At 49.9% G+C, this 23,474-nt stretch overlaps 40 non-coding genes and 1 pseudogene across 40 annotated transcripts; all 41 read left to right on the top strand.

The window, feature by feature from the left end:
- Positions 1-268: 268 nt before the first annotated feature.
- On the top strand, positions 269-432 carry LOC135021282 (U1 spliceosomal RNA). The gene has a single exon (XR_010218548.1). It is a non-coding gene; the product is annotated as a U1 spliceosomal RNA (small nuclear RNA).
- A 152-nt stretch (positions 433-584) lies between these two features.
- Positions 585-747, top strand: LOC135021322 (U1 spliceosomal RNA). Its single transcript, XR_010218586.1, has one exon. It is a non-coding gene; the product is annotated as a U1 spliceosomal RNA (small nuclear RNA).
- A 646-nt stretch (positions 748-1,393) lies between these two features.
- Positions 1,394-1,557, top strand: LOC135021287 (U1 spliceosomal RNA). Its single transcript, XR_010218552.1, has one exon. It is a non-coding gene; the product is annotated as a U1 spliceosomal RNA (small nuclear RNA).
- A 152-nt stretch (positions 1,558-1,709) lies between these two features.
- LOC135021332 (U1 spliceosomal RNA) lies at positions 1,710-1,872 on the top strand. The gene has a single exon (XR_010218594.1). It is a non-coding gene; the product is annotated as a U1 spliceosomal RNA (small nuclear RNA).
- Positions 1,873-2,543: 671 nt separating this feature from the next.
- LOC135021286 (U1 spliceosomal RNA) lies at positions 2,544-2,707 on the top strand. The gene has a single exon (XR_010218551.1). It is a non-coding gene; the product is annotated as a U1 spliceosomal RNA (small nuclear RNA).
- A 152-nt stretch (positions 2,708-2,859) lies between these two features.
- Positions 2,860-3,022, top strand: LOC135021299 (U1 spliceosomal RNA). Its single transcript, XR_010218564.1, has one exon. It is a non-coding gene; the product is annotated as a U1 spliceosomal RNA (small nuclear RNA).
- A 671-nt stretch (positions 3,023-3,693) lies between these two features.
- On the top strand, positions 3,694-3,857 carry LOC135021298 (U1 spliceosomal RNA). Its single transcript, XR_010218563.1, has one exon. It is a non-coding gene; the product is annotated as a U1 spliceosomal RNA (small nuclear RNA).
- A 152-nt stretch (positions 3,858-4,009) lies between these two features.
- On the top strand, positions 4,010-4,172 carry LOC135021307 (U1 spliceosomal RNA). The gene has a single exon (XR_010218571.1). It is a non-coding gene; the product is annotated as a U1 spliceosomal RNA (small nuclear RNA).
- Positions 4,173-4,844: 672 nt separating this feature from the next.
- Positions 4,845-5,008, top strand: LOC135021295 (U1 spliceosomal RNA). Its single transcript, XR_010218560.1, has one exon. It is a non-coding gene; the product is annotated as a U1 spliceosomal RNA (small nuclear RNA).
- A 152-nt stretch (positions 5,009-5,160) lies between these two features.
- On the top strand, positions 5,161-5,302 carry LOC135021335 (U1 spliceosomal RNA; annotated as a pseudogene).
- A 692-nt stretch (positions 5,303-5,994) lies between these two features.
- LOC135021363 (U1 spliceosomal RNA) lies at positions 5,995-6,158 on the top strand. Its single transcript, XR_010218622.1, has one exon. It is a non-coding gene; the product is annotated as a U1 spliceosomal RNA (small nuclear RNA).
- A 152-nt stretch (positions 6,159-6,310) lies between these two features.
- On the top strand, positions 6,311-6,473 carry LOC135021336 (U1 spliceosomal RNA). Its single transcript, XR_010218595.1, has one exon. It is a non-coding gene; the product is annotated as a U1 spliceosomal RNA (small nuclear RNA).
- Positions 6,474-7,146: 673 nt separating this feature from the next.
- Positions 7,147-7,310, top strand: LOC135021350 (U1 spliceosomal RNA). Its single transcript, XR_010218609.1, has one exon. It is a non-coding gene; the product is annotated as a U1 spliceosomal RNA (small nuclear RNA).
- A 152-nt stretch (positions 7,311-7,462) lies between these two features.
- LOC135021341 (U1 spliceosomal RNA) lies at positions 7,463-7,625 on the top strand. The gene has a single exon (XR_010218600.1). It is a non-coding gene; the product is annotated as a U1 spliceosomal RNA (small nuclear RNA).
- Positions 7,626-8,296: 671 nt separating this feature from the next.
- On the top strand, positions 8,297-8,460 carry LOC135021281 (U1 spliceosomal RNA). Its single transcript, XR_010218547.1, has one exon. It is a non-coding gene; the product is annotated as a U1 spliceosomal RNA (small nuclear RNA).
- Positions 8,461-8,612: 152 nt separating this feature from the next.
- On the top strand, positions 8,613-8,775 carry LOC135021327 (U1 spliceosomal RNA). The gene has a single exon (XR_010218591.1). It is a non-coding gene; the product is annotated as a U1 spliceosomal RNA (small nuclear RNA).
- A 671-nt stretch (positions 8,776-9,446) lies between these two features.
- Positions 9,447-9,610, top strand: LOC135021349 (U1 spliceosomal RNA). Its single transcript, XR_010218608.1, has one exon. It is a non-coding gene; the product is annotated as a U1 spliceosomal RNA (small nuclear RNA).
- Positions 9,611-9,762: 152 nt separating this feature from the next.
- On the top strand, positions 9,763-9,925 carry LOC135021340 (U1 spliceosomal RNA). The gene has a single exon (XR_010218599.1). It is a non-coding gene; the product is annotated as a U1 spliceosomal RNA (small nuclear RNA).
- A 671-nt stretch (positions 9,926-10,596) lies between these two features.
- On the top strand, positions 10,597-10,760 carry LOC135021280 (U1 spliceosomal RNA). The gene has a single exon (XR_010218546.1). It is a non-coding gene; the product is annotated as a U1 spliceosomal RNA (small nuclear RNA).
- Positions 10,761-10,912: 152 nt separating this feature from the next.
- Positions 10,913-11,075, top strand: LOC135021326 (U1 spliceosomal RNA). The gene has a single exon (XR_010218590.1). It is a non-coding gene; the product is annotated as a U1 spliceosomal RNA (small nuclear RNA).
- Positions 11,076-11,746: 671 nt separating this feature from the next.
- LOC135021348 (U1 spliceosomal RNA) lies at positions 11,747-11,910 on the top strand. The gene has a single exon (XR_010218607.1). It is a non-coding gene; the product is annotated as a U1 spliceosomal RNA (small nuclear RNA).
- A 152-nt stretch (positions 11,911-12,062) lies between these two features.
- LOC135021339 (U1 spliceosomal RNA) lies at positions 12,063-12,225 on the top strand. Its single transcript, XR_010218598.1, has one exon. It is a non-coding gene; the product is annotated as a U1 spliceosomal RNA (small nuclear RNA).
- A 671-nt stretch (positions 12,226-12,896) lies between these two features.
- LOC135021279 (U1 spliceosomal RNA) lies at positions 12,897-13,060 on the top strand. The gene has a single exon (XR_010218545.1). It is a non-coding gene; the product is annotated as a U1 spliceosomal RNA (small nuclear RNA).
- Positions 13,061-13,212: 152 nt separating this feature from the next.
- LOC135021325 (U1 spliceosomal RNA) lies at positions 13,213-13,375 on the top strand. Its single transcript, XR_010218589.1, has one exon. It is a non-coding gene; the product is annotated as a U1 spliceosomal RNA (small nuclear RNA).
- Positions 13,376-14,046: 671 nt separating this feature from the next.
- LOC135021362 (U1 spliceosomal RNA) lies at positions 14,047-14,210 on the top strand. Its single transcript, XR_010218621.1, has one exon. It is a non-coding gene; the product is annotated as a U1 spliceosomal RNA (small nuclear RNA).
- Positions 14,211-14,362: 152 nt separating this feature from the next.
- LOC135021304 (U1 spliceosomal RNA) lies at positions 14,363-14,525 on the top strand. Its single transcript, XR_010218568.1, has one exon. It is a non-coding gene; the product is annotated as a U1 spliceosomal RNA (small nuclear RNA).
- A 671-nt stretch (positions 14,526-15,196) lies between these two features.
- LOC135021292 (U1 spliceosomal RNA) lies at positions 15,197-15,360 on the top strand. Its single transcript, XR_010218557.1, has one exon. It is a non-coding gene; the product is annotated as a U1 spliceosomal RNA (small nuclear RNA).
- A 152-nt stretch (positions 15,361-15,512) lies between these two features.
- LOC135021321 (U1 spliceosomal RNA) lies at positions 15,513-15,675 on the top strand. The gene has a single exon (XR_010218585.1). It is a non-coding gene; the product is annotated as a U1 spliceosomal RNA (small nuclear RNA).
- A 671-nt stretch (positions 15,676-16,346) lies between these two features.
- Positions 16,347-16,510, top strand: LOC135021361 (U1 spliceosomal RNA). Its single transcript, XR_010218620.1, has one exon. It is a non-coding gene; the product is annotated as a U1 spliceosomal RNA (small nuclear RNA).
- Positions 16,511-16,662: 152 nt separating this feature from the next.
- Positions 16,663-16,825, top strand: LOC135021314 (U1 spliceosomal RNA). The gene has a single exon (XR_010218578.1). It is a non-coding gene; the product is annotated as a U1 spliceosomal RNA (small nuclear RNA).
- A 673-nt stretch (positions 16,826-17,498) lies between these two features.
- Positions 17,499-17,662, top strand: LOC135021347 (U1 spliceosomal RNA). The gene has a single exon (XR_010218606.1). It is a non-coding gene; the product is annotated as a U1 spliceosomal RNA (small nuclear RNA).
- Positions 17,663-17,814: 152 nt separating this feature from the next.
- LOC135021338 (U1 spliceosomal RNA) lies at positions 17,815-17,977 on the top strand. The gene has a single exon (XR_010218597.1). It is a non-coding gene; the product is annotated as a U1 spliceosomal RNA (small nuclear RNA).
- Positions 17,978-18,648: 671 nt separating this feature from the next.
- LOC135021365 (U1 spliceosomal RNA) lies at positions 18,649-18,812 on the top strand. The gene has a single exon (XR_010218624.1). It is a non-coding gene; the product is annotated as a U1 spliceosomal RNA (small nuclear RNA).
- A 152-nt stretch (positions 18,813-18,964) lies between these two features.
- LOC135021324 (U1 spliceosomal RNA) lies at positions 18,965-19,127 on the top strand. Its single transcript, XR_010218588.1, has one exon. It is a non-coding gene; the product is annotated as a U1 spliceosomal RNA (small nuclear RNA).
- Positions 19,128-19,798: 671 nt separating this feature from the next.
- Positions 19,799-19,962, top strand: LOC135021360 (U1 spliceosomal RNA). The gene has a single exon (XR_010218619.1). It is a non-coding gene; the product is annotated as a U1 spliceosomal RNA (small nuclear RNA).
- A 152-nt stretch (positions 19,963-20,114) lies between these two features.
- Positions 20,115-20,277, top strand: LOC135021308 (U1 spliceosomal RNA). Its single transcript, XR_010218572.1, has one exon. It is a non-coding gene; the product is annotated as a U1 spliceosomal RNA (small nuclear RNA).
- A 671-nt stretch (positions 20,278-20,948) lies between these two features.
- Positions 20,949-21,112, top strand: LOC135021291 (U1 spliceosomal RNA). The gene has a single exon (XR_010218556.1). It is a non-coding gene; the product is annotated as a U1 spliceosomal RNA (small nuclear RNA).
- A 152-nt stretch (positions 21,113-21,264) lies between these two features.
- LOC135021320 (U1 spliceosomal RNA) lies at positions 21,265-21,427 on the top strand. Its single transcript, XR_010218584.1, has one exon. It is a non-coding gene; the product is annotated as a U1 spliceosomal RNA (small nuclear RNA).
- Positions 21,428-22,098: 671 nt separating this feature from the next.
- LOC135021359 (U1 spliceosomal RNA) lies at positions 22,099-22,262 on the top strand. The gene has a single exon (XR_010218618.1). It is a non-coding gene; the product is annotated as a U1 spliceosomal RNA (small nuclear RNA).
- A 152-nt stretch (positions 22,263-22,414) lies between these two features.
- On the top strand, positions 22,415-22,577 carry LOC135021315 (U1 spliceosomal RNA). The gene has a single exon (XR_010218579.1). It is a non-coding gene; the product is annotated as a U1 spliceosomal RNA (small nuclear RNA).
- A 370-nt stretch (positions 22,578-22,947) lies between these two features.
- On the top strand, positions 22,948-23,021 carry TRNAN-AUU (transfer RNA asparagine (anticodon AUU)). The gene has a single exon. It is a non-coding gene; the product is annotated as a tRNA-Asn (tRNA).
- The last annotated feature ends 453 nt before the right edge of the window (positions 23,022-23,474 follow it).

Here is a 23,474-nt window from a genome sequence, read left to right as displayed (position 1 = left end):
CACTGCTTGGATGGCATTACCATATGCAAATCAATCTGCTGCAGGCCTTCCCCCAGGAATGCTTGCACTAGTTGTTGCATTTGGTTTGTTGTTTGGGGGTGCTTCAGTATTAGGCAGCCTTCTGCCCTCCCATGTTCATCTGAAAATATGTGTTCTCCCTGCAGTTGTTGTCCCCAGATGAGAGTTCCCTTGTGCTGCCTCAGTTGAATCTCCTTTACTTGACAGAGATGTGCCTGAGCAGCGGCCCTCCCCAGCCCTATCTCAAATCATACTTATTTTGCATAGGAGATACCATGGTCATGAAGATTGTTTTCCCAGGGTGAGGTTCATTCATTGCATTCTGGGTATGCTGACCCCTGTGATTTCCCCAAATGTGGGAAACTCGACTGCATTATTTGTGGTAGTGGGGGACTGTGTTTGTGCTTTCCTCTGGTCAGCTCTGGTAAAAGTCAGATTTCTTTGTCTCAGATCTTCCTCTAGCCTTGTTCTTCTTTCGAGAGTTCCCTTGTGCTGCCTCAGTTGGATCTCCTTCACTTGACAGGGGGGTGCACGAGCAGCGACCCTCCCCAGCTCTAGCCCAACTCCTATTTACCTGCCAGGTGAGATACTATGATCAGGAAGGTGCTTCTCCCAGGGCAAGGCTCACCCATTGCACTCTGGGTGTGCTGCTCCTGCGATTTCCCCAAATGTGGGACACTTGACTGCATAATTTGTGTTTCCTCTGGTCGGCTCTCATATAATTCAGATCTCTTTGTCTCAGGTCTTTCTCCATCCTAGTTTGCTGTCTGTTTCCACTTCTCTTTTCTTGAGCCGCTCCCTTCTATGCAGTTGCGCACTATCCTGACCTCTCCCGTCTGCTTACTTTGTGCCTTCCAACGCACAATGCATACTACAGGTAGTGCTGCAGGGCCCACACCCTTTTACATGCTTTACAGAGCAACTCTGGAGCTGTTACAGTGCCCAGCTGCTGCAAGAAATCATCTTGAATGCTTCAGGGGCTGGGGCATAGCCAACATGAGCCCCACACCGAAGGAGGGGTCATCCAAGCGCCACAAAAGGACACCATGCCCTGCACATCCCTTTTTTCTTTTCATATGCAGACGAGGGTTGAAGCCAACTTTGACCCACTGCTTGGATGACATCACCATATGCAAATCCATCTGCTGCAGGCCTTCCCCCAGGAATGCTTGCACTAGTTGTTGCATTTGGTTTGTTGTTTGGGGGTGCTTCAGTATTAGGCAGCCTTCTGCCCTCCCATGTTCATCTGAAAATATGTGTTCTCCCTGCAGTTGTTGTCCCCAGATGAGAGTTCCCTTGTGCTGCCTCAGTTGAATCTCCTTTACTTGACAGAGATGTGCCTGAGCAGCGGCCCTCCCCAGCCCTATCCCAAATCATACTTATTTTGCATAGGAGATACCATGGTCATGAAGATTGTTCTCCCAGGGTGAGGTGCATTCATTGCATTCTGGGTATGCTGACCCCTGTGATTTCCCCAAATGTGGGAAACTCGACTGCATTATTTGTGGTAGTGGGGGACTGTGTTTGTGCTTTCTTCTGGTCAACTCTGGTAAAAATCAGATTTCTTTGTCTCAGATCTTCCTCTAGCCTTGTTCCTCTTTCGAGAGTTCCCTTGTGCTGCCTCAGTTGGATCTCCTTCACTTGACAGGGGGGTACCCGAGCAGCGACCCTCCCCAGCTCTAGCCCAACTCCTACTTACCTGCCAGGTGAGATACTATGATCATGTAGGTGCTTCTCCCAGGGCAAGGCTCACCCATTGCACTCTGGGTGTGCTGCCCCTGTGATTTCCCCAAATGTGGGAAACTTGACTGCATAATTTGTGTTTCCCCTGGTCGTCTCTCGTATAATTCAGATCTCTTTGTCTCAGGTCTCTCTCCAGCCTAGTTTGCTGTCTGTTTCCACTTCTCTTTTCTTGAGCCGCTCCCTTCTATGCCCTTGCGCACTATCCTGACTTCTCCCGTCTGTTTACTTTGTGCCTTCCAACACACAATGCAAACTACAGGTAGTGCTGCAGGGCCCACACCCTTTTACTTGCCTCACAGAGCAGCTCTGGAGCTGTTACAGTACCCAGCTGCTGCAAGAAATCAGCTTGAATGCTTCAGGGGCTGGGGCATTGCCAACATGAGCCCCACACCGAAGGAGGGTGGGGGTGTTTAATGCGAACTAAGGGTCACCCAAGCGCCGCAAAAGGCCGCCATGCCCTGCACGCCCCTTTTCTCTTTTCATATGCAGACGAGGGTTGAAGCCAACTTTGACCCACTGCTTGGATGGCATTACCATATGCAAATCAATCTGCTGCAGGCCTTCCCCCAGGAATGCTTGCACTAGTTGTTGCATTTGGTTTGTTGTTTGGGGGTGCTTCAGTATTAGGCAGCCTTCTGCCCTCCCATGTTCATCTGAAAATATGTGTTCTCCCTGCAGTTGTTGTCCCCAGATGAGAGTTCCCTTGTGCTGCCTCAGTTGAATCTCCTTTACTTGACAGAGATGTGCCTGAGCAGCGGCCCTCCCCAGCCCTATCCCAAATCATACTTATTTTGCATAGGAGATACCATGGTCATGAAGATTGTTCTCCCAGGGTGAGGTTCATTCATTGCATTCTGGGTATGCTGACCCCTGTGATTTCCCCAAATGTGGGAAACTTGACTGCATTATTTGTGGTAGTGGGGGACTGTGTTTGTGCTTTCCTCTGCTCAGCTCTGGTAAAAGTCAGATTTCTTTGTCTCAGATCTTCCTCTAGCCTTGTTCTTCTTTCGAGAGTTCCCTTGTGCTGCCTCAGTTGGATCTCCTTCACTTGACAGGGGGGTGCCCGAGCAGCGACCCTCCCCAGCTCTAGCCCAACTCCTACTTACCTGCCAGGTGAGATACTATGATCAGGAAGGTGCTTCTCCCAAGGCAAGGCTCACCCATTGCACTCTGGGTGTGCTGCTCCTGCGATTTCCCCAAATGTGGGAAACTTGACTGCATAATTTGTGTTTCCTCTGGTCGGCTCTCGTATAATTCAGATCTCTTTGTCTCAGGTCTTTCTCCAGCCTAGTTTGCTGTCTGTTTCCACTTCTCTTTTCTTGAGCCGCTCCCTTCTATGCCCTTGCGCACTATCCTGACCTCTCCCGTCTGCTTACTTTGTGCCTTCCAACGCACAATGCATACTACAGGTAGTGCTGCAGGGCCCACACCCTTTTACATGCTTTACAGAACAGCTCTGGAGCTGTTACAGTGCCCAGCTGCTGCAAGAAATCATCTTGAATGCTTCACGGGCTGGGGCATAGCCAACATGAGCCCCACACCGAAGGAGGGTGGAGATGTTTAATGCGAATTAAGGGTCATCCAAGCGCCACAAAAGGACGCCATGCCCAGCACATCCCTTTTTTCTTTTCATATGCAGACGAGGGTTGAAGCCAACTTTGACCCACTGCTTGGATGACATCACCATATGCAAATCCATCTGCTGCAGGCCTTCCCCCAGGAATGCTTGTACTAGTTGTTGCATTTGGTTTGTTGTTTGGGGGTGCTTCAGTATTAGGCAGCCTTCTGCCCTCCCATGTTCATCTGAAAATATGTGTTCTCCCTGCAGTTGTTGTCCCCAGATGAGAGTTCCCTTGTGCTGCCTCAGTTGAATCGCCTTTACTTGACAGAGATGTGCCTGAGCAGCGGCCCTCCCCAGCCCTATCCGAAATCATACTTATTTTGCATAGGAGATATCATGGTCATGAAGATTGTTCTCCCAGGGTGAGGTTCATTCATTGCATTCTGGGTATGATGACCCCTGTGATTTCCCCAAATGTGGAAAACTCGACTGCATTATTTGTGGTAGAGGGGGACTGTGTTTGTGCTTTCCTCTGGTCAGCTCTGGTAAAAGTCAGATTTCTTTGTCTCAGATCTTCCTCTAGCCTTGTTCTTCTTTCGAGAGTTCCCTTGTGCTGCCTCAGTTGGATCTCCTTCACTTGACAGGGGGGTGCCCGAGCAGCGACCCTCCCCAGCTCTAGCCCAACTCCTACTTACCTGCCAGGTGAGATACTATGATCAGGAAGGTGCTTCTCCCAGGGCAAGGCTCACCCATTGCACTCTGGGTGTGCTGCTCCTGCGATTTCCCCAAATGTGGGACACTTGACTGCATAATTTGTGTTTCCTCTGGTCGGCTCTCGTATAATTCAGATCTCTTTGTCTCAGGTCTCTCTCCAGCCTAGTTTGCTGTCTGTTTCCACTTCTCTTTTCTTGAACCGCTCCCTTCTATGCCCTTGCGCACTATCCTGACTACTCCCGTCTGCTTACTTTGTGCCTTCCAACGCACAATGCGAACTACAGGTAGTGCTGCAGGGCCCACACCCTTTTAGTTGCCTTACAGAGCAGCTCTGGAGCTGTTTACAGTGCCCAGCTGCTGCAAGAAATCAGCTTGAATGCTTCAGGTGCTGGGGCATAGCCAACATGAGCCCCACACCGAAGGAGGGTGGAGGTGTTTAATGCGAATTAGGGGTCATGCAAGCGCCGCAAAAGGCCGCCATGCCCTGCACATCCCTTTTTTCTTTTCATATGCAGACGAGGGTTGAAGCCAACTTTGACCCACTGCTTGGATGACATCACCATATGCAAATCCATCTGCTGCAGGCCTTCCCCCAGGAATGCTTGCACTAGTTGTTGCATTTGGTTTGTTGTTTGGGGGTGCTTCAGTATTAGGCAGCCTTCTGCCCTCCCATGTTCATCTGAAAATATGTGTTCTCCCTGCAGTTGTTGTCCCCAGATGAGAGTTCCCTTGTGCTGCCTCAGTTGAATCGCCTTTACTTGACAGAGATGTGCCTGAGCAGCGGCCCTCCCCAGCCCTATCCCAAATCATACTTATTTTGCATAGGAGATATCATGGTCATGAAGATTGTTCTCCCAGGGTGAGGTTCATTCATTGCATTCTGGGTATGATGACCCCTGTGATTTCCCCAAATGTGGGAAACTCGACTGCATTATTTGTGGTAGTGGGGGACTGTGTTTGTGCTTTCCTCTGGTCAGCTCTGGTAAAAGTCAGATTTCTTTGTCTCAGATCTTCCTCTAGCCTTGTTCTTCTTTCGAGAGTTCCCTTGTGCTGCCTCAGTTGGATCTCCTTCACTTGACAGGGGGGTGCCCGAGCAGCGACCCTCCCCAGCTCTAGCCCAACTCCTACTTACCTGCCAGGTGAGATACTATGATCATGTAGGTGCTTCTCCCAGGGCAAGGCTCACCCATTGCACTCTGGGTGTGCTGCCCCTTTGATTTCCCCAAATGTGGGAAACTTGACTGCATAATTTGTGTTTCCCCTGGTCGGCTCTCATATAATTCAGATCTCTTTGTCTCAGGTCTCTCTCCAGCCTAGTTTGCTGTCTGTTTCCACTTCTCTTTTCTTGAGCCGCTCCCTTCTATGCCCTTGCGCACTATCCTGACTTCTCCCGTCTGCTTACTTTGTGCCTTCCAACGCACAATGCGAACTACAGGTAGTGCTGCAGGGCCCACACCCTTTTACTTGACTTACAGAGCAACTCTGGAGCTGTTACAGTGCCCAGCTGCTGCAAGAAATCAGCTTGAATGCTTCAGGGGCTGGGGCATAGCCAACATGAGCCCCACACCGAATGAGGGTGGAGGTGTTTAATGCGAACTAGGGGTCATCCAAGCGCCGCAAAAGGCCGCCATGCCCTGCACGCCCCTTTTCTCTTTTCATATGCAGATGAGGGTTGAAGCCAACTTTGACCCACTGCTTGGATGACATCACCATATGCAAATCCATCTGCTGCAGGCCTTCCCCCAGGAATGCTTGTACTAGTTGTTGCATTTGGTTTGTTGTTTGGGGGTGCTTCAGTATTAGGCAGCCTTCTGCCCTCCCATGTTCATCTGAAAATATGTGTTCTCCCTGCAGTTGTTGTCCCCAGATGAGAGTTCCCTTGTGCTGCCTCAGTTGAATCTCCTTTACTTGACAGAGATGTGCCTGAGCAGCGGCCCTCACCAGCCCTATCCCAAATCATACTTATTTTGCATAGGAGATACCATGGTCATGAAGATTGTTCTCCCAGGGTGAGGTTCATTCATTGCATTCTGGGTATGCTGACCCCTGTGATTTCCCCAAATGTGGGAAACTCGACTGCATTATTTGTGGTAGTGGGGGACTGTGTTTGTGCTTTCCTCTGGTCAGCTCTGGTAAAAGTCAGATTTCTTTGTCTCAGATCTTCCTCTAGCCTTGTTCCTCTTTCAAGAGTTCCCTTGTGCTGCCTCAGTTGGATCTCCTTCACTTGACAGGGGGGTGCCCGAGCAGCGACCCTCCCCAGCTCTAGCCCAACTCCTACTTACCTGCCAGGTGAGATTCTATGATCATGAAGGTGCTACTCCCATGGCAAGGCTCACCCATTGCACTCTGGGTGTGCTGCTCCTGCAATTTCCCCAAATGTGGGACACTTGACTGCATAATTTGTGTTTCCCCTGGTCGGCTCTCGTATAATTCAGATCTCTTTGTCTCAGGTCTCTCTCCAGTATAGTTTGCTGTCTGTTTCCACTTCTCTTTTCTTGAGCCGCTCCCTTCTATGCCCTTGCGCACTATCCTGACTTCTCCCGTCTGCTTACTTTGTGCCTTCCAATGCACAATGCAAACTACAGGTAGTGCTGCAGGGCCCACACCCTTTTACTTGCCTTACAGAGCAGCTCTGGAGCTGTTACAGTGCCCAGCTGCTGCAAGAAATCAGCTTGAATGCTTCAGGGGCTGGGGCATAGCCAACATGAGCCCCACACCGAAGGAGGGTGGAGGTGTTTAATGCGAACTAGAGGTCATCCAAGCGCCGCAAAAGGCCACCATGCCCTGCACGCCCCTTTTCTCTTTTTTGATATGCAGACGAGGGTTGAAGCCAACTTTGACCCACTGCTTGGATGGCATTACCATATGCAAATCAATCTGCTGCAGGCCTTCCCCCAGGAATGCTTGCACTAGTTGTTGCATTTGGTTTGTTGTTTGGGGGTGCTTCAGTATTAGGCAGCCTTCTGCCCTCCCATGTTCATCTGAAAATATGTGTTCTCCCTGCAGTTGTTGTCCCCAGATGAGAGTTCCCTTGTGCTGCCTCAGTTGAATCTCCTTTACTTGACAGAGATGTGCCTGAGCAGCGGCCCTCCCCAGCCCTATCCCAAATCATACTTATTTTGCATAGGAGATACCATGGTCATGAAGATTGTTCTCCCAGGGTGAGGTTCATTCATTGCATTCTGGGTATGCTGACCCCTGTGATTTCCCCAAATGTGGGAAACTCAACTGCATTATTTGTGGTAGTGGGGGACTGTGTTTGTGCTTTCCTCTGGTCAGCTCTGGTAAAAGTCAGATTTCTTTGTCTCAGATCTTCCTCTAGCCTTGTTCTTCTTTCGAGAGTTCCCTTGTGCTGCCTCAGTTGGATCTCCTTCACTTGACAGGGGGGTGCACGAGCAGCGACCCTCCCCAGCTCTAGCCCAACTCCTATTTACCTGCCAGGTGAGATACTATGATCAGGAAGGTGCTTCTCCCAGGGCAAGGCTCACCCATTGCACTCTGGGTGTGCTGCTCCTGCGATTTCCCCAAATGTGGGACACTTGACGGCATAATTTGTGTTTCCTCTGGTCGGCTCTCATATAATTCAGATCTCTTTGTCTCAGGTCTTTCTCCAGCCTAGTTTGCTGTCTGTTTCCACTTCTCTTTTCTTGAGCCGCTCCCTTCTATGCCCTTGCGCACTATCCTGACCTCTCCCGTCTGCTTACTCTGTGCCTTCCAACGCACAATGCATACTACAGGTAGTGCTGCAGGGCCCACACCCTTTTACATGCTTTACAGAGCAGCTCTGGAGCTGTTACAGTGCCCAGCTGCTGCAAGAAATCATCTTGAATGCTTCAGTGGCTGGGGCATAGCCAACATGAGCCCCACACCGAAGGAGGGTGGAGATGTTTAATGCGAATTAGGGGTCATCCAAGCGCCACAAAAGGACGCCATGCCCTGCACATCCCTTTTTTCTTTTCATATGCAGACGAGGGTTGAAGCCAACTTTGACCCACTGCTTGGATGACATCACCATATGCAAAACCATCTGCTGCAGGCCTTCCCCCAGGAATGCTTGCACTAGTTGTTGCATTTGGTTTGTTGTTTGGGGGTGCTTCAGTATTAGGCAGCCTTCTGCCCTCCCATGTTCATCTGAAAATATGTGTTCTCCCTGCAGTTGTTGTCCCCAGATGAGAGTTCCCTTGTGCTGCCTCAGTTGAATCTCCTTTACTTGACAGAGATGTGCCTGAGCAGCGGCCCTCCCCAGCCCTATCCCAAATCATACTTATTTTGCATAGGAGATACCATGGTCATGAAGATTGTTCTCCCAGGGTGAGGTTCATTCATTGCATTCTGGGTATGCTGACCCCTGTGATTTCCCCAAATGTGGGAAACTCAACTGCATTATTTGTGGTAGTGGGGGACTGTGTTTGTGCTTTCTTCTGGTCAACTCTGGTAAAAATCAGATTTCTTTGTCTCAGATCTTCCTCTAGCCTTGTTCCTCTTTCGAGAGTTCCCTTGTGCTGCCTCAGTTGGATCTCCTTCACTTGACAGGGGGGTACCCGAGCAGCGACCCTTCGCAGCTCTAGCCCAACTCCTACTTACCTGCCAGGTGAGATACTATGATCATGTAGGTGCTTCTCCCAGGGCAAGGCTCACCCATTGCACTCTGGGTGTGCTGCCCCTGTGATTTCCCCAAATGTGGGAAACTTGACTGCATAATTTGTGTTTCCCCTGGTCGGCTCTCGTATAATTCAGATCTCTTTGTCTCAGGTCTCTCTCCAGCCTAGTTTGCTGTCTGTTTCCACTTCTCTTTTCTTGAGCCGCTCCCTTCTATGCCCTTGCGCACTATCCTGACTTCTCCCGTCTGCTTACTTTGTGCCTTCCAACACACAATGCAAACTACAGGTAGTGCTGCAGGGCCCACACCCTTTTACTTGCCTCACAGAGCAGCTCTGGAGCTGTTACAGTGCCCAGCTGCTGCAAGAAATCAGCTTGAATGCTTCAGGGGCTGGGACATTGCCAACATGAGCCCCACACCGAAGGAGGGTGGGGGTGTTTAATGCGAACTAAGGGTCACCCAAGTGCCGCAAAAGGCCGCCATGCCCTGCACGCCCCTTTTCTCTTTTCATATGCAGACGAGGGTTGAAGCCAACTTTGACCCACTGCTTGGATGGCATTACCATATGCAAATCAATCTGCTGCAGGCCTTCCCCCAGGAATGCTTGCACTAGTTGTTGCATTTGGTTTGTTGTTTGGGGGTGCTTCAGTATTAGGCAGCCTTCTGCCCTCCCATGTTCATCTGAAAATATGTGTTCTCCCTGCAGTTGTTGTCCCCAGATGAGAGTTCCCTTGTGCTGCCTCAGTTGAATCTCCTTTACTTGACAGAGATGTGCCTGAGCAGCGGCCCTCCCCAGCCCTATCCCAAATCATACTTATTTTGCATAGGAGATACCATGGTCATGAAGATTGTTCTCCCAGGGTGAGGTTCATTCATTGCATTCTGGGTATGCTGACCCCTGTGATTTCCCCAAATGTGGGAAACTCAACTGCATTATTTGTGGTAGTGGGGGACTGTGTTTGTGCTTTCCTCTGGTCAGCTCTGGTAAAAGTCAGATTTCTTTGTCTCAGATCTTCCTCTAGCCTTGTTCTTCTTTCGAGAGTTCCCTTGTGCTGCCTCAGTTGGATCTCCTTCACTTGACAGGGGGGTGCACGAGCAGCGACCCTCCCCAGCTCTAGCCCAACTCCTATTTACCTGCCAGGTGAGATACTATGATCAGGAAGGTGCTTCTCCCAGGGCAAGGCTCACCCATTGCACTCTGGGTGTGCTGCTCCTGCGATTTCCCCAAATGTGGGACACTTGACGGCATAATTTGTGTTTCCTCTGGTCGGCTCTCATATAATTCAGATCTCTTTGTCTCAGGTCTTTCTCCAGCCTAGTTTGCTGTCTGTTTCCACTTCTCTTTTCTTGAGCCGCTCCCTTCTATGCCCTTGCGCACTATCCTGACCTCTCCCGTCTGCTTACTCTGTGCCTTCCAACGCACAATGCATACTACAGGTAGTGCTGCAGGGCCCACACCCTTTTACATGCTTTACAGAGCAGCTCTGGAGCTGTTACAGTGCCCAGCTGCTGCAAGAAATCATCTTGAATGCTTCAGTGGCTGGGGCATAGCCAACATGAGCCCCACACCGAAGGAGGGTGGAGATGTTTAATGCGAATTAGGGGTCATCCAAGCGCCACAAAAGGACGCCATGCCCTGCACATCCCTTTTTTCTTTTCATATGCAGACGAGGGTTGAAGCCAACTTTGACCCACTGCTTGGATGACATCACCATATGCAAAACCATCTGCTGCAGGCCTTCCCCCAGGAATGCTTGCACTAGTTGTTGCATTTGGTTTGTTGTTTGGGGGTGCTTCAGTATTAGGCAGCCTTCTGCCCTCCCATGTTCATCTGAAAATATGTGTTCTCCCTGCAGTTGTTGTCCCCAGATGAGAGTTCCCTTGTGCTGCCTCAGTTGAATCTCCTTTACTTGACAGAGATGTGCCTGAGCAGCGGCCCTCCCCAGCCCTATCCCAAATCATACTTATTTTGCATAGGAGATACCATGGTCATGAAGATTGTTCTCCCAGGGTGAGGTTCATTCATTGCATTCTGGGTATGCTGACCCCTGTGATTTCCCCAAATGTGGGAAACTCAACTGCATTATTTGTGGTAGTGGGGGACTGTGTTTGTGCTTTCTTCTGGTCAACTCTGGTAAAAATCAGATTTCTTTGTCTCAGATCTTCCTCTAGCCTTGTTCCTCTTTCGAGAGTTCCCTTGTGCTGCCTCAGTTGGATCTCCTTCACTTGACAGGGGGGTACCCGAGCAGCGACCCTTCGCAGCTCTAGCCCAACTCCTACTTACCTGCCAGGTGAGATACTATGATCATGTAGGTGCTTCTCCCAGGGCAAGGCTCACCCATTGCACTCTGGGTGTGCTGCCCCTGTGATTTCCCCAAATGTGGGAAACTTGACTGCATAATTTGTGTTTCCCCTGGTCGGCTCTCGTATAATTCAGATCTCTTTGTCTCAGGTCTCTCTCCAGCCTAGTTTGCTGTCTGTTTCCACTTCTCTTTTCTTGAGCCGCTCCCTTCTATGCCCTTGCGCACTATCCTGACTTCTCCCGTCTGCTTACTTTGTGCCTTCCAACACACAATGCAAACTACAGGTAGTGCTGCAGGGCCCACACCCTTTTACTTGCCTCACAGAGCAGCTCTGGAGCTGTTACAGTGCCCAGCTGCTGCAAGAAATCAGCTTGAATGCTTCAGGGGCTGGGACATTGCCAACATGAGCCCCACACCGAAGGAGGGTGGGGGTGTTTAATGCGAACTAAGGGTCACCCAAGTGCCGCAAAAGGCCGCCATGCCCTGCACGCCCCTTTTCTCTTTTCATATGCAGACGAGGGTTGAAGCCAACTTTGACCCACTGCTTGGATGGCATTACCATATGCAAATCAATCTGCTGCAGGCCTTCCCCCAGGAATGCTTGCACTAGTTGTTGCATTTGGTTTGTTGTTTGGGGGTGCTTCAGTATTAGGCAGCCTTCTGCCCTCCCATGTTCATCTGAAAATATGTGTTCTCCCTGCAGTTGTTGTCCCCAGATGAGAGTTCCCTTGTGCTGCCTCAGTTGAATCTCCTTTACTTGACAGAGATGTGCCTGAGCAGCGGCCCTCCCCAGCCCTATCCCAAATCATACTTATTTTGCATAGGAGATACCATGGTCATGAAGATTGTTCTCCCAGGGTGAGGTTCATTCATTGCATTCTGGGTATGCTGACCCCTGTGATTTCCCCAAATGTGGGAAACTCAACTGCATTATTTGTGGTAGTGGGGGACTGTGTTTGTGCTTTCCTCTGGTCAGCTCTGGTAAAAGTCAGATTTCTTTGTCTCAGATCTTCCTCTAGCCTTGTTCTTCTTTCGAGAGTTCCCTTGTGCTGCCTCAGTTGGATCTCCTTCACTTGACAGGGGGGTGCACGAGCAGCGACCCTCCCCAGCTCTAGCCCAACTCCTATTTACCTGCCAGGTGAGATACTATGATCAGGAAGGTGCTTCTCCCAGGGCAAGGCTCACCCATTGCACTCTGGGTGTGCTGCTCCTGCGATTTCCCCAAATGTGGGACACTTGACGGCATAATTTGTGTTTCCTCTGGTCGGCTCTCATATAATTCAGATCTCTTTGTCTCAGGTCTTTCTCCAGCCTAGTTTGCTGTCTGTTTCCACTTCTCTTTTCTTGAGCCGCTCCCTTCTATGCCCTTGCGCACTATCCTGACCTCTCCCGTCTGCTTACTCTGTGCCTTCCAACGCACAATGCATACTACAGGTAGTGCTGCAGGGCCCACACCCTTTTACATGCTTTACAGAGCAGCTCTGGAGCTGTTACAGTGCCCAGCTGCTGCAAGAAATCATCTTGAATGCTTCAGTGGCTGGGGCATAGCCAACATGAGCCCCACACCGAAGGAGGGTGGAGATGTTTAATGCGAATTAGGGGTCATCCAAGCGCCACAAAAGGACGCCATGCCCTGCACATCCCTTTTTTCTTTTCATATGCAGACGAGGGTTGAAGCCAACTTTGACCCACTGCTTGGATGACATCACCATATGCAAAACCATCTGCTGCAGGCCTTCCCCCAGGAATGCTTGCACTAGTTGTTGCATTTGGTTTGTTGTTTGGGGGTGCTTCAGTATTAGGCAGCCTTCTGCCCTCCCATGTTCATCTGAAAATATGTGTTCTCCCTGCAGTTGTTGTCCCCAGATGAGAGTTCCCTTGTGCTGCCTCAGTTGAATCTCCTTTACTTGACAGAGATGTGCCTGAGCAGCGGCCCTCCCCAGCCCTATCCCAAATCATACTTATTTTGCATAGGAGATACCATGGTCATGAAGATTGTTCTCCCAGGGTGAGGTTCATTCATTGCATTCTGGGTATGCTGACCCCTGTGATTTCCCCAAATGTGGGAAACTCAACTGCATTATTTGTGGTAGTGGGGGACTGTGTTTGTGCTTTCTTCTGGTCAACTCTGGTAAAAATCAGATTTCTTTGTCTCAGATCTTCCTCTAGCCTTGTTCCTCTTTCGAGAGTTCCCTTGTGCTGCCTCAGTTGGATCTCCTTCACTTGACAGGGGGGTACCCGAGCAGCGACCCTTCGCAGCTCTAGCCCAACTCCTACTTACCTGCCAGGTGAGATACTATGATCATGTAGGTGCTTCTCCCAGGGCAAGGCTCACCCATTGCACTCTGGGTGTGCTGCCCCTGTGATTTCCCCAAATGTGGGAAACTTGACTGCATAATTTGTGTTTCCCCTGGTCGGCTCTCGTATAATTCAGATCTCTTTGTCTCAGGTCTCTCTCCAGCCTAGTTTGCTGTCTGTTTCCACTTCTCTTTTCTTGAGCCGCTCCCTTCTATGCCCTTGCGCACTATCCTGACTTCTCCCGTCTGCTTACTTTGTGCCTTCCAACACACAATGCAAACTACAGGTAGTGCTGCAGGGCCCACACCCTTTTACTTGCCTCACAGAGCAGCTCTGGAGCTGTTACAGTGCCCAGCTGCTGCAAGAAATCAGCTTGAATGCTTCAGGGGCTGGGACATTGCCAACATGAGCCCCACACCGAAGGAGGGTGGGGGTGTTTAATGCGAACTAAGGGTCACCCAAGCGCCGCAAAAGGCCGCCATGCCCTGCACGCCCCTTTTCTCTTTTCATATGCAGACGAGGGTTGAAGCCAACTTTGACCCACTGCTTGGATGGCATTACCATATGCAAATCAATCTGCTGCAGGCCTTCCCCCAGGAATGCTTGCACTAGTTGTTGCATTTGGTTTGTTGTTTGGGGGTGCTTCAGTATTAGGCAGCCTTCTGCCCTCCCATGTTCATCTGAAAATATGTGTTCTCCCTGCAGTTGTTGTCCCCAGATGAGAGTTCCCTTGTGCTGCCTCAGTTGAATCTCCTTTACTTGACAGAGATGTGCCTGAGCAGCGGCCCTCCCCAGCCCTATCCCAAATCATACTTATTTTGCATAGGAGATACCATGGTCATGAAGATTGTTCTCCCAGGGTGAGGTTCATTCATTGCATTCTGGGTATGCTGACCCCTGTGATTTCCCCAAATGTGGGAAACTCGACTGCATTATTTGTGGTAGTGGGGGACTGTGTTTGTGCTTTCCTCTGCTCAGCTCTGGTAAAAGTCAGATTTCTTTGTCTCAGATCTTCCTCTAGCCTTGTTCTTCTTTCGAGAGTTCCCTTGTGCTGCCTCAGTTGGATCTCCTTCACTTGACAGGGGGGTGCCCGAGCAGCGACCCTCCCCAGCTCTAGCCCAACTCCTACTTACCTGCCAGGTGAGATACTATGATCAGGAAGGTGCTTCTCCCAGGGCAAGGCTCACCCATTGCACTCTGGGTGTGCCGCTCCTGCGATTTCCCCAAATGTGGGAAACTTGACTGCATAATTTGTGTTTCCTCTGGTCGGCTCTCGTATAATTCAGATCTCTTTGTCTCAGGTCTTTCTCCAGCCTAGTTTGCTGTCTGTTTCCACTTCTCTTTTCTTGAGCCGCTCCCTTCTATGCCCTTGCGCACTATCCTGACCTCTCCCGTCTGCTTACTTTGTGCCTTCCAACGCACAATGCATACTACAGGTAGTGCTGCAGGGCCCACACCCTTTTACATGCTTTACAGAACAGCTCTGGAGCTGTTACAGTGCCCAGCTGCTGCAAGAAATCATCTTGAATGCTTCAGGGGCTGGGGCATAGCCAACATGAGCCCCACACCGAAGGAGGGTGGAGATGTTTAATGTGAATTAGGGGTCATCCAAGCGCCACAAAAGGACGCCATGCCCTGCACATCCCTTTTTTCTTTTCATATGCAGACGAGGGTTGAAGCCAACTTTGACCCACTGCTTGGATGACATCACCATATGCAAATCCATCTGCTGTAGGCCTTCCCCCAGGAATGCTTGTACTAGTTGTTGCATTTGGTTTGTTGTTTGGGGGTGCTTCAGTATTAGGCAGCCTTCTGCCCTCCCATGTTCATCTGAAAATATGTGTTCTCCCAGCAGTTGTTGTCCCCAGATGAGAGTTCCCTTGTGCTGCCTCAGTTGAATCTCCTTTACTTGACAGAGATGTGCCTGAGCAGCGGCCCTCCCCAGCTCTATCCCAAATCATACTTATTTTGCATAGGAGATACCATGGTCATGAAGATTGTTCTCCCAGGGTGAGGTTCATTCATTGCATTCTGGGTATGCTGACTCCTATGATTTCCCCAAATGTGGGAAACTCGACTGCATTATTTGTGGTAGTGGGGGACTGTGTTTGTGCTTTCCTCTGGTCAGCTCTGGTAAAAGTCAGATTTATTTGTCTCAGATCTTCCTCTAGCCTTGTTCTTCTTTCGAGAGTTCCCTTGTGCTGCCTCAGTTGGATCTCCTTCACTTGACAGGGGGGTGCCCTAGCATCAACCCTCCCCAGCTCAAGCCCAACTCCTACTTACCTGCCAAGTGAGATACTATGATCATGAAGGTGCTTCTCCCAGGGCAAGGCTCACCCATTGCACTCTGGGTGTGCTGCTCCTGCGATTTCCCCAAATGTGGGAAACTTGACTGCATAATTTGTGTTTCCCCTGGTCAGCTCTCGTATAATTCAGATCTGTTTGTCTCAGGTCTCTCTCCAGCCTAGTTTGCTGTCTGTTTCAACTTCTCTTTTCTTGAGCCGCTCCCTTCTATGCCCTTGCGCATTATCTTGACTTCTCCCATCTGCTTACTTTGTGCCTTCCAATGCACAATGCGAACTACAGGTAGTGCTGCAGGGCCCACACCCTTTTACTTGCCTTACAGAGCAGCTCTGGAGCTATTACAGTGCCCAGCTGCTGCAAGTAATCAGCTTGAATGCTTCATGGGCTGGGGCATAGCCAACATGAGCCCCACACCGAAGTAGGGTGGAGGTGTTTAATGCGAACTAGGGGTCATCCAAGCGCCGCAAAAGGCCGCCATGCCCTGCACGTCCCTTTTCTCTTTTCATATGCAGACGAGGGTTGAAGCCAACTTTGACCCACTGCTTGGATGACATCACCATATGCAAATCCATCTGCTGCAGGCCTTCCCCCAGGAATGCTTGTACTAGTTGTTGCATTTGGTTTGTTGTTTGGGGGTGCTTCAGTATTAGGCAGCCTTCTGCCCTCCCATGTTCATCTGAAAATATGTGTTCTCCCTGCAGTTGTTGTCCCCAGATGAGAGTTCCCTTGTGCTGCCTCAGTTGAATCTCCTTTACTTGACAGAGATGTGCCTGAGCAGCGGCCCTCACCAGCCCTATCCCAAATCATACTTATTTTGCATAGGAGATACCATGGTCATGAAGATTGTTCTCCCAGGGTGAGGTTCATTCATTGCATTCTGGGTATGCTGACCCCTGTGATTTCCCCAAATGTGGGAAACTCGACTGCATTATTTGTGGTAGTGGGGGACTGTGTTTGTGCTTTCCTCTGGTCAGCTCTGGTAAAAGTCAGATTTCTTTGTCTCAGATCTTCCTCTAGCCTTGTTCCTCTTTCAAGAGTTCCCTTGTGCTGCCTCAGTTGGATCTCCTTCACTTGACAGGGGGGTGCCCGAGCAGCGACCCTCCCCAGCTCTAGTCCAACTCCTACTTACCTGCCAGGTGAGATACTATGATCATGAAGGTGCTACTCCCAGGGCAAGGCTCACCCATTGCACTCTGGGTGTGCTGCTCCTGCAATTTCCCCAAATGTGGGACACTTGACTGCATAATTTGTGTTTCCCCTGGTCGGCTCTCGTATAATTCAGATCTCTTTGTCTCAGGTCTCTCTCCAGTATAGTTTGCTGTCTGTTTCCACTTCTCTTTTCTTGAGCCGCTCCCTTCTATGCCCTTGCGCACTATCCTGACTTCTCCCGTCTGCTTACTTTGTGCCTTCCAATGCACAATGCAAACTACAGGTAGTGCTGCAGGGCCCACACCCTTTTACTTGCCTTACAGAGCAGCTCTGGAGCTGTTACAGTGCCCAGCTGCTGCAAGAAATCAGCTTGAATGCTTCAGGGGCTGGGGCATAGCCAACATGAGCCCCACACCGAAGGAGGGTGGAGGTGTTTAATGCGAACTAGAGGTCATCCAAGCGCCGCAAAAGGCCACCATGCCCTGCACGCCCCTTTTCTCTTTTTTGATATGCAGACGAGGGTTGAAGCCAACTTTGACCCACTGCTTGGATGGCATTACCATATGCAAATCAATCTGCTGCAGGCCTTCCCCCAGGAATGCTTGCACTAGTTGTTGCATTTGGTTTGTTGTTTGGGGGTGCTTCAGTATTAGGCAGCCTTCTGCCCTCCCATGTTCATCTGAAAATATGTGTTCTCCCTGCAGTTGTTGTCCCCAGATGAGAGTTCCCTTGTGCTGCCTCAGTTGAATCTCCTTTACTTGACAGAGATGTGCCTGAGCAGCGGCCCTCCCCAGCCCTATCCCAAATCATACTTATTTTGCATAGGAGATACCATGGTCATGAAGATTGTTCTCCCAGGGTGAGGTTCATTCATTGCATTCTGGGTATGCTGACCCCTGTGATTTCCCCAAATGTGGGAAACTCAACTGCATTATTTGTGGTAGTGGGGGACTGTGTTTGTGCTTTCCTCTGGTCAGCTCTGGTAAAAGTCAGATTTCTTTGTCTCAGATCTTCCTCTAGCCTTGTTCTTCTTTCGAGAGTTCCCTTGTGCTGCCTCAGTTGGATCTCCTTCACTTGACAGGGGGGTGCACGAGCAGCGACCCTCCCCAGCTCTAGCCCAACTCCTATTTACCTGCCAGGTGAGATACTATGATCAGGAAGGTGCTTCTCCCAGGGCAAGGCTCACCCATTGCACTCTGGGTGTGCTGCTCCTGCGATTTCCCCAAATGTGGGACACTTGACGGCATAATTTGTGTTTCCTCTGGTCGGCTCTCATATAATTCAGATCTCTTTGTCTCAGGCCTTTCTCCAGCCTAGTTTGCTGTCTGTTTCCACTTCTCTTTTCTTGAGCCGCTCCCTTCTATGCCCTTGCGCACTATCCTGACCTCTCCCGTCTGCTTACTTTGTGCCTTCCAACGCACAATGCATACTACAGGTAGTGCTGCAGGGCCCACACCCTTTTACATGTTTTACAGAGCAGCTCTGGAGCTGTTACAGTGCCCAGCTGCTGCAAGAAATCATCTTGAATGCTTCAGGGGATGGGGCATAGCCAACATGAGCCCCACACCGAAGGAGGGTGGAGATGTTTAATGCGAATTAGGGGTCATCCAAGCGCCACAAAAGGACGCCATGCCCTGCACATCCCTTTTTTCTTTTCATATGCAGACGAGGGTTGAAGCCAACTTTGACCCACTGCTTGGATGACATCACCATATGCAAAACCATCTGCTGCAGGCCTTCCCCCAGGAATGCTTGCACTAGTTGTTGCATTTGGTTTGTTGTTTGGGGGTGCTTCAGTATTAGGCAGCCTTCTGCCCTCCCATGTTCATCTGAAAATATGTGTTCTCCCTGCAGTTGTTGTCCCCAGATGAGAGTTCCCTTGTGCTGCCTCAGTTGAATCTCCTTTACTTGACAGAGATGTGCCTGAGCAGCGGCCCTCCCCAGCCCTATCCCAAATCATACTTATTTTGCATAGGAGATACCATGGTCATGAAGATTGTTCTCCCAGGGTGAGGTTCATTCATTGCATTCTGGGTATGCTGACCCCTGTGATTTCCCCAAATGTGGGAAACTCAACTGCATTATTTGTGGTAGTGGGGGACTGTGTTTGTGCTTTCTTCTGGTCAACTCTGGTAAAAATCAGATTTCTTTGTCTCAGATCTTCCTCTAGCCTTGTTCCTCTTTCGAGAGTTCCCTTGTGCTGCCTCAGTTGGATCTCCTTCACTTGACAGGGGGGTACCCGAGCAGCGACCCTTCGCAGCTCTAGCCCAACTCCTACTTACCTGCCAGGTGAGATACTATGATCATGTAGGTGCTTCTCCCAGGGCAAGGCTCACCCATTGCACTCTGGGTGTGCTGCCCCTGTGATTTCCCCAAATGTGGGAAACTTGACTGCATAATTTGTGTTTCCCCTGGTCGGCTCTCGTATAATTCAGATCTCTTTGTCTCAGGTCTCTCTCCAGCCTAGTTTGCTGTCTGTTTCCACTTCTCTTTTCTTGAGCCGCTCCCTTCTATGCCCTTGCGCACTATCCTGACTTCTCCCGTCTGCTTACTTTGTGCCTTCCAACACACAATGCAAACTACAGGTAGTGCTGCAGGGCCCACACCCTTTTACTTGCCTCACAGAGCAGCTCTGGAGCTGTTACAGTGCCCAGCTGCTGCAAGAAATCAGCTTGAATGCTTCAGGGGCTGGGGCATTGCCAACATGAGCCCCACACCGAAGGAGGGTGGGGGTGTTTAATGCGAACTAAGGGTCACCCAAGCGCCGCAAAAGGCCGCCATGCCCTGCACGCCCCTTTTCTCTTTTCATATGCAGACGAGGGTTGAAGCCAACTTTGACCCACTGCTTGGATGGCATTACCATATGCAAATCAATCTGCTGCAGGCCTTCCCCCAGGAATGCTTGCACTAGTTGTTGCATTTGGTTTGTTGTTTGGGGGTGCTTCAGTATTAGGCAGCCTTCTGCCCTCCCATGTTCATCTGAAAATATGTGTTCTCCCTGCAGTTGTTGTCCCCAGATGAGAGTTCCCTTGTGCTGCCTCAGTTGAATCTCCTTTACTTGACAGAGATGTGCCTGAGCAGCGGCCCTCCCCAGCCCTATCCCAAATCATACTTATTTTGCATAGGAGATACCATGGTCATGAAGATTGTTCTCCCAGGGTGAGGTTCATTCATTGCATTCTGGGTATGCTGACCCCTGTGATTTCCCCAAATGTGGGAAACTCGACTGCATTATTTGTGGTAGTGGGGGACTGTGTTTGTGCTTTCCTCTGCTCAGCTCTGGTAAAAGTCAGATTTCTTTGTCTCAGATCTTCCTCTAGCCTTGTTCTTCTTTCGAGAGTTCCCTTGTGCTGCCTCAGTTGGATCTCCTTCACTTGACAGGGGGGTGCCCGAGCAGCGACCCTCCCCAGCTCTAGCCCAACTCCTATTTACCTGCCAGGTGAGATACTATGATCAGGAAGGTGCTTCTCCCAGGGCAAGGCTCACCCATTGCACTCTGGGTGTGCCGCTCCTGCGATTTCCCCAAATGTGGGAAACTTGACTGCATAATTTGTGTTTCCTCTGGTCGGCTCTCGTATAATTCAGATCTCTTTGTCTCAGGTCTTTCTCCAGCCTAGTTTGCTGTCTGTTTCCACTTCTCTTTTCTTGAGCCGCTCCCTTCTATGCCCTTGCGCACTATCCTGACCTCTCCCGTCTGCTTACTTTGTGCCTTCCAACGCACAATGCATACTACAGGTAGTGCTGCAGGGCCCACACCCTTTTACATGCTTTACAGAACAGCTCTGGAGCTGTTACAGTGCCCAGCTGCTGCAAGAAATCATCTTGAATGCTTCAGGGGCTGGGGCATAGCCAACATGAGCCCCACACCGAAGGAGGGTGGAGATGTTTAATGTGAATTAGGGGTCATCCAAGCGCCACAAAAGGACGCCATGCCCTGCACATCCCTTTTTTCTTTTCATATGCAGACGAGGGTTGAAGCCAACTTTGACCCACTGCTTGGATGACATCACCATATGCAAATCCATCTGCTGTAGGCCTTCCCCCAGGAATGCTTGTACTAGTTGTTGCATTTGGTTTGTTGTTTGGGGGTGCTTCAGTATTAGGCAGCCTTCTGCCCTCCCATGTTCATCTGAAAATATGTGTTCTCCCAGCAGTTGTTGTCCCCAGATGAGAGTTCCCTTGTGCTGCCTCAGTTGAATCTCCTTTACTTGACAGAGATGTGCCTGAGCAGCGGCCCTCCCCAGCTCTATCCCAAATCATACTTATTTTGCATAGGAGATACCATGGTCATGAAGATTGTTCTCCCAGGGTGAGGTTCATTCATTGCATTCTGGGTATGCTGACTCCTATGATTTCCCCAAATGTGGGAAACTCGACTGCATTATTTGTGGTAGTGGGGGACTGTGTTTGTGCTTTCCTCTGGTCAGCTCTGGTAAAAGTCAGATTTATTTGTCTCAGATCTTCCTCTAGCCTTGTTCTTCTTTCGAGAGTTCCCTTGTGCTGCCTCAGTTGGATCTCCTTCACTTGACAGGGGGGTGCCCTAGCATCAACCCTCCCCAGCTCAAGCCCAACTCCTACTTACCTGCCAAGTGAGATACTATGATCATGAAGGTGCTTCTCCCAGGGCAAGGCTCACCCATTGCACTCTGGGTGTGCTGCTCCTGCGATTTCCCCAAATGTGGGAAACTTGACTGCATAATTTGTGTTTCCCCTGGTCAGCTCTCGTATAATTCAGATCTGTTTGTCTCAGGTCTCTCTCCAGCCTAGTTTGCTGTCTGTTTAAACTTCTCTTTTCTTGAGCCGCTCCCTTCTATGCCCTTGCGCATTATCTTGACTTCTCCCATCTGCTTACTTTGTGCCTTCCAATGCACAATGCGAACTACAGGTAGTGCTGCAGGGCCCACACCCTTTTACTTGCCTTACAGAGCAGCTCTGGAGCTATTACAGTGCCCAGCTGCTGCAAGTAATCAGCTTGAATGCTTCATGGGCTGGGGCATAGCCAACATGAGCCCCACACCGAAGTAGGGTGGAGGTGTTTAATGCGAACTAGGGGTCATCCAAGCGCCGCAAAAGGCCGCCATGCCCTGCACGCCCCTTTTCTCTTTTCATATGCAGACGAGGGTTGAAGCCAACTTTGACCCACTGCTTGGATGACATCACCATATGCAAATCCATCTGCTGCAGGCCTTCCCCCAGGAATGCTTGTACTAGTTGTTGCATTTGGTTTGTTGTTTGGGGGTGCTTCAGTATTAGGCAGCCTTCTGCCCTCCCATGTTCATCTGAAAATATGTGTTCTCCCTGCAGTTGTTGTCCCCAGATGAGAGTTCCCTTGTGCTGCCTCAGTTGAATCTCCTTTACTTGACAGAGATGTGCCTGAGCAGCGGCCCTCCCCAGCCCTATCCCAAATCATACTTATTTTGCATAGGAGATACCATGGTCATGAAGATTGTTCTCCCAGGGTGAGGTTCATTCATTGCATTCTGGGTATGCTGACCCCTGTGATTTCCCCAAATGTGGGAAACTCGACTGCATTATTTGTGGTAGTGGGGGACTGTGTTTGTGCTTTCCTCTGGTCAGCTCTGGTAAAAGCCAGATTTCTGTGTCTCAGATCTTCCTCTAGCCTTGTTCTTCTTTCGAGAGTTCTCTTGTGCTGCCTCAGTTGGATCTCCTTCACTTGACAGGGGGGTGCCCGAGCAGCGACCCTCCTCAGCTCTTGCCCAACTCCTACTTACCTGCCAGGTGAGATACTATGATCATGAAGGTGCTTCTCCCAGGGCAAGGCTCACCCATTGCACTCTGTGTGTGCTGCTCCAGCGATTTCCCCAAATGTGGGAAACTCGACTGCATAATTTGTGTTTCCCCTGGTCGGCTCTCGTATAATTCAGATCTCTTTGTCTCAGGTCTCTCTCCAGCCTAGTTTGCTGTCTGTTTCCACTTCTCTTTTCTTGAGCCGCTCCTTTCTATGCCCTTGCGCACTATCCTGACTTCTCCCGTCTGCTTACTTTGTGCCTTCCAACGCACAATGCGAACTACAGGTAGTGCTGCAGGGCCCACACCCTTTTAGTTGCCTTACAGAGCAGCTCTGGAGCTGTTACAGTGCCCAGCTGCTGCAAGAAATCAGCTTGAATGTTCTTCGTTGATTGATGGAAGAAACATCTTACAAAAACTCTCCAGATTATTGACTTTTTAAAGTTTTTCTAGGAAACGTTCTAGATGAATGCTTATTAGCCTTTGTCAGTATGAACTTTTTGCAAAGTGTCTCTGTGGCGCAATCGGTTAGTGTGTTTGGCTATTAACCAAAAGGTTGGTGGTTCAATCCCACCCAGGGATGTAATTGACCTTGTGATCAGATTTTGGCGATATTTAAGTAGACAAGTCAAAATTTCAAACCCCCGGTTATGGTGTGGGTACCTGGCCTTCCCTGATGTAATCAGAGTTAGATTTGATTCAGTGATTTTATAAAAACAGCTAGGAAGCACAATTTAGCAGTAGGTTGCAGAGAAAAAAAATATGCTGGCAGAAAAATCCAATTGAGTGATTAAACAGCTCTTCATTTTCTGGCTTTATTTTTATGCTAACAAATTTGTTCTCTGAAAAGTGTCCACAAAGCCAAGTCTCTGATTAACACCTTTGTAAGGATGGTTTTTCACCTATTACTAAATTAAACTTGCTTCATTGGAAAGGCAGCAAGATGCATCCTCATTTCAATGTCTACTGAAATTATACAGGTTGACACCAGGAAACATTAACGCCACTGCATCCTTGCTGCTTTCTCATGTGGAAG

Source organism: Pseudophryne corroboree, unplaced genomic scaffold (genome assembly GCF_028390025.1).
Source record: "Pseudophryne corroboree isolate aPseCor3 unplaced genomic scaffold, aPseCor3.hap2 scaffold_369, whole genome shotgun sequence".
NCBI classification, from domain to species: Eukaryota; Metazoa; Chordata; class Amphibia; order Anura; family Myobatrachidae; genus Pseudophryne; species Pseudophryne corroboree.
Note: the sequence above shows the minus strand (reverse complement) of the source record. Positions and strands in the feature narration are given on the sequence as shown.